Source organism: Pseudopodoces humilis, chromosome 3, assembly GCF_049639895.1.
Source record: "Pseudopodoces humilis isolate 2021_Gansu_Grassland_sample_001 chromosome 3, ASM4963989v1, whole genome shotgun sequence".
Taxonomy (NCBI): domain Eukaryota; kingdom Metazoa; phylum Chordata; class Aves; order Passeriformes; family Paridae; genus Pseudopodoces; species Pseudopodoces humilis.
The window spans coordinates 14,144,425-14,150,635 of NC_142202.1; positions in this window are offsets into that span (position 1 = coordinate 14,144,425).

The window sequence follows — 6,211 nt, forward strand, 5'->3', positions numbered from 1 at the left end:
CCCTTTGCTGCCCCTCTTCCCACTTGAAAGTCACAGTTATCTGCATTATTTTGCTTTCACAGCTCTCATTGCAGAACAATGGCAAAATTCCTATTGATTTCAGTGGAAATGGGGCTCTTGGAGTATTTATGGCCTTGCACAACACACATAAGCCCTGGGCAGGGGGAGACAATGTAATTAAGCAATCCGGGATGACAGCCCACACTGCGCTGCCGATTAATGGGTGTGCAGCGTGTGTAATAAACGTGAGCCTCTGGCACACCTGAGGTGAGCATTAATCAGCCCTGTGGTACAACCTGAAAACTCTGATCATTATGAAATGGGTAGTTTAAACATTAAAATGCCCTTTTTTAAGTGATAGAAATCATTAATCAGAGCAGAGATCTACTCCTGTATCCATGACTCCATCAGGCTGCAGTGACTTTCCATCACTGTTCCTCTTTATCCTGCAGAAAGAAAGGGTGGGACACAAGAAAAAAGGCAAAGTACAAGCTGCTCTCCCACCTCACCTGAGAAGGGGTCTGTCTGAACCCATGGAGGGCTCACTTGTCCCATCACCATGCCCCTGAGGCTTACAGGAGCTCCTGCCTTGTGCCACCATTCAAAGAAAATGTGGTCATGTCACAGCCACGAGGTGCTGACACTGGATCACTCAGAGGTGCCCTGAGTGTGACCACACTGCAGCTCAGGTGCTGCCTGCACTCCTGTTTGCACAGAAGAGAACTGATAGCTACTTTCAGAGTCAATCTCCATGGCTCTTAAATTCATTATGCTGGGAATCACAACCTTGCTGAAACAGTATTGAGCCTGATTTGCACTAAGGATTATGTGAGGTACCTCATCCCCCTTGGAAAACTCAGCACTGCATGCACCTGCTGACATCCCCCTCACTCTTCTCCCACGTAGCTCAGGGCTCACCTGTAGCCTCTGGTGCTTTTTTGACCAGACACCTCCAGATTCACAATCTAATATCATTTTCCTGCAGCATTAGCCCCCCAGATGCTTTCTAATGGGCAGACCTCCTACTCCTACTGCCTGCGTGCTCTGCTGTGGCCATCTGCAGGGGTGGGGAGGAGGAGAGAATCCAATAATGGGTAATGGTGAGCCTGCAGGTGTAGCACCTGCCATAACACCCTCTGCTCCATGCTGCACTCTCTAACACTTTAGGACAAACCTTCTCCCACCTCCCTTCCATCTCCTACCAGAAAAGCTGCACTCAGATGGTGAGAGAGGCTGAAACCCACACCCCCACACTGGGGGCTGAACTGTTCTCACTGGTGTCCCAGATAATTCTGCTCTAAGTTATCAGACCTCCTCCTGTGAATCAGCTTTTGAGTAGCAGACAAGATAAAAAAGAAGCAAGCAAGAACAGTAATGTCAGAAACCTGTAGAGAAGCAGATCTCATTCAACAAAGACTGAAGTACTCTGTTGTCCAGTGCTTTTCCCCAACACAGGGAGCAATGCAAAAAACCCAGTCCTCCAAATTCCACACTTGACTAAATAGCTTCTTTCTCTCCATTCGCATTGGGAAGGGTAGCTCAATGCTATGTTTGTTTTCCAATTTAAAGCCCACACTAACACGTTCCAAAAGTGTTGGCATTTTCATTTTGTTCAACTTAATGGAGGGTGACTCAAACCTTAAGCTGTTTGATTTTGGAAAGCAAATCAAATATACAGTGCAGCAGAGGGTGAGGAATGCTACAGCTCTGTACCAGAGACATTTAAAAGCAAATTTCTCTGTTTCCCTTCCAGAACAACTCAAATCCCCATTCAGTTCTGTTGTATCCATACATTTCCTTTCTGAAGGGACCTACCACAGACATCCAATAGCTTCACATGCCTGCCATTTCTTTCTTTTCTTTTACTTCTGTGAATCACTGACACTTCCAACTCCCTCAGAGCCAAAATGCCACGAGTGTCCCTATCCTTTCTATGTGTAAGCACAGCCAGAATGGCCACAGAGCACAGCAAGAGGTCTCAGCTCTCATATACAGGAGGTGTTCCTCCTTAGTGCTGCAAAAAGAGCACAAAACCTCACTTGGCCCCTGAGGCTTTTTGCACACGTAGCAGGTTTCCTACAAGCTGGACACTGATGTATCCCACCCCATCAGTCCCTTTGCTGCCATGTTTTGTCATGCAGGTGAACAGGTAAGTTGCAGACAGTGATGATTTTTCTTTTTGGTAACAATTGGCTTTGCAGATCTGTTGCACAATTAACCAGGCTGGATCCCAGCAGCAATTTGGGGGTATATAATTTTTTCCCCCATCTGCAAACTGAAATGTTCTGAGGAAGCAGTGGAACATCAGAGACAGGCACCAGAGATTTTGTGAGTAGACCAAAGCTCTCCGCCTTCATCAGGAGGAGAAATATCCTAGAAGAAGGGTATGTGCCACAACTCTTTACTGTGAGGGTGGCATTGGAAAAGTCTTCCCAGAGAAGTTGTGGATGCCCTTGGGGGTGTATAAAGCCAGGCTGGATGCGGCTTTCAGCATTAGACCACTTGGTTTAGTAGAAGGTTTCCCTGCCCATGGCAGAGGGGTTGGAACTAGAGGCTATTTAAGGTCCTTTCCAGCCCAAACCATTCTATGACTCTATGAACCAGAAACAGGAATCGAAGCATTTGCATCTCAGAACTGAATTCAGCAATATACAAGAGACTAGGATAGTGTGCTTCATACAAAATAAAAACCAGAAACAGCAGGTTTTGGGGGCTCAGCAGAACTTTTTCATCTCTAAATCACATAACCAGCTGGCAGCTCTGTAGCTGTGCATGAGGGGCAAAACTTGCCACAGTGCTGAGAGGCAGTATGATACAGAAACCTTCTCTGGAGAATCTGCTCTGGGCACAAAGGGAACTGCACACCCCGGCATGGCCTCAGCTGCTGGTGCAAATCAGAGTTAGCACTAAGGAAACCACTGCCACAGAACAAATGCACATCACCAGAGGCCTGTCATTTAAATGGCAGCATGGGAGCAAATAAAGGTTGAGGCAAGTGACTAGCTAGAATTAGATCTGGGAGGATTAAAGGAGAAGCCCTACTGAAGAAGACAATTTCCGAGTGTCTCTTTGTTCAGCCTTTACCCATCTAATCTGAAATACTCAAGCCTATTTCAAAGTATTCAATTTTGGTTCTATTTAAAAAAATAAAAAAAAAACATAAATGAATCACTCTTTTGGCTGTGACAGTCAGTTCTCCAGCTAGTAAGAAAATTTCAGAAGTTTTTGTAGTAAATAGCTTCCAGCAGAGAATGATTAGCATGAAGATTGATTGTGTGATTTGCCGTAGTATATGGTAAACGTTTTCTGCAACTAAATAAGAAGAGCATGATCCTACTCTGTGGGAGGGCTGGCTTTAACTGCTCAGAACATCCCAGGGAAAAATAGGTGCTCTTAAAAAACTATAAAAGAAGTACTAAATAGTGTTTTCTCTTTCCACCGCGGAAGGTCAGGATGACCTAGCGCTGCTGCGGTAACATTTTTAACTTAGAGGATGATAATTACAGGTACATTTCCACCTCCAGTGCTGAGAGAAAATACCACACTTGGTATTAATCACACCTTCAGCACCAAGCAGTTGTGTGTGTGGCCCCCAGTGTCTTTCACTGGGACCAGCAGACCTGTGGCAGTGGTGAAGGCAGCTCTTACCTGAGCTCTCAGCCCCGTACAGCTGAGCTGCGCTTCCACATTCACCAAAGCTACACCAGCGCTGTATTATAAAAAATGCAGGTATCCTCAAATGCACAATGAACTCCTAACAATGTCCCAGATCCTTGCCTCTTTTCACCAAAATGATGAAAAGCCTGCCTACTACCTACCAAATACGCAACTAGACACCCTCATCATGTATCTGTTCAGCCTGTTCTCTTTAATGAAAATATATTCCAGAGAAAAGGCTCCCACACTGTCACTCAGAACAAATATGCAAAATTAACAGCGTATTTCAAGATCTTTGCAGGCACAATCCCATTTTCTGTGATGGAAAGAGCCTATTTTGGAGGAAAGCAAGCAGTGCACTTGCCTGGGGCTCCAGGAAAATGTGCAAACCCTCCAAAGTATCCTTGAGAAAAGAAAAGGACCCATCTGTCTCAGGTCTCCATTTCTCACAGTGCACAAATAACACTTCCAGAAGCAGCCTTGAATCATCGGAGCTGCTTTACTGCATCACTCATGCTGCAGCACTGCTGAGGAGAGAAGTGGGGCAAGGCTCCATAGCTGAGCAGGGGAAAAAGTTGCTGCAAAAGAGTCCTTTAATTTCTCCTCCATCTCTCCCACATCCAAAAGTGAAGGGAAGGGGTTGCTCAGAGTTGGGGGAGGAGATGGGCTGTGGGCAGATGCTGGAATTTAAGACAGTTGTTTGGCAGCAGGTAGCTTTTTGTAAAATGCTCCATGACTCAGTCCCATCTGAGGCTTTGCAAGCAGAGGAGAGACTCAAGAACACTTCAGTCATTATTTCAGATTCCCAGACTTTCAGACAGATGCACATGCTCAAAAATCCAACAAAAATATTGTAATTACTGCAGCAGAGACCCTATAGGGGATACTAAGGATGATTTCCCTGTCTGGTTTTTCATTTCACTTACCCTTCTATAGCTGGTAGTATCTATACACTAACATTATTCTCCTTTCTGCTTTAATTTGGACTTGGAGCTGCCTTAAAATGATTTTATGCTTTCTTAAAAGGCTGTGTTACTTCCAGCAAGAGATGGCTTTTACTGAGAGCGTTTCCCCCAATGACTTTTTAATCTTCCTACCTTGACCTTTCAGTTCAAAATATTAAACAAATCACAAGCTCTTCCTTGTATTTATTAGGCCATTAAAAACCAAACCCACCTTTTCCCAAACGCTGTGTGGAAAAAGGGGAGCCCAAAGCAAGAAGGTCTAGATAATTATAGTACTAAAGACCAAACACATGTGAATTATTCCTGTGACATTTTCCATTCTTGTTGCCATCTTCATAATGAAAATGAGGTGCCAGAAGCTTCATTCCCCGTACCCAAACTTTATGTGATTTCAGTTATGGGCTACATTACTTTGAGGTTTTTCAATATTTGGAAGCTGGGCCAGCTAGCCATTCTCCTAAATTTCTGACTGCAGACTTAACAACCCGTGGAGAGGAATACATTTCAAGACTCAGGTTCTCAGCCTATGTAAATGCACAGATATGGAAAATCTTATACCAAAGCTCTTCTGAGCACTGTGCACACTAAAAGGCAGCACACAGAGAAATGCAACAGGTCAAAGATCTAGAAAGAATTTTTAGTGAAACTGAAGTTTTTAGAAAAAAGGCAAAGAAAACAAACAAATAAAAGCCACAAAAAAACCTACATAAACTTCCAGGCACCAGAGGTTTAAGAACAGCTGCAAGATTTGGCAGTGTTGATGGTATTTTAGATGAAGTAGCTATTGCAGAACAGGACAGTTTACAGCAATAGATATCACAGAGCTTTCCTTTTCCTTCTTCTAGTGACTACATTTCAGACAAGATTCCATTCATTTACTTTGCCATCATATTTTTTTTTAAGTTGAAGTGGTCTGTGGAAAATGTGAAAGGGCATTGTATATCAGTGTACTCTGACAAATACTTCCATGTCCAACACTGCCAAATAGCAGCATTTATTCACCTGCTTCTGCTCAACCCAGCTCTTATATGAGGAGCTGCAGCAGATTAATTTGAAATGCTGAATTTGGAGCTGCTGTCCAAAAGGGCAAAAAGTTCATATCTGTGAGGAAGTGGGAGATGTTCAGGTGCAAGCCAATACGTATTAAAGAGCATGACTTCCAAGTGCAGAATCAAAGAAGGTGAGAATAAAAAGTGTATTTGAGGGAGGTCTTTACAAGTATTTTAATTTGCAATGGAGGAAGCACAGACTTTCTCAGAGCTACTGCAACAGCCCAAGGTGACAAAGAGCAGGTACCTGGGTGTTTCACTCTTCCCTGGCAGAGGAAGGTCAGCTTATGTCCTGCTAAGGCTCATGTTACAGCAAGACAGTGGAAGGCATTGTTCTCAGCCCAGAGAGAGATTTACAGGGTTTGGTGTTATTGCTTGTGTTATTACTGCCTGTGCCTTCACAAAGGAGTTAACAGACAAGGAAAAGGCTGGAATGCTCACAGGCAGGGAGATTCCAAGTGGCACTTTCACCCAACCATTGAGTGTCTGCAACCCATCCTTCCAAGCAGGGCTATTCACACTTAGAGGTTACCAAGTTTT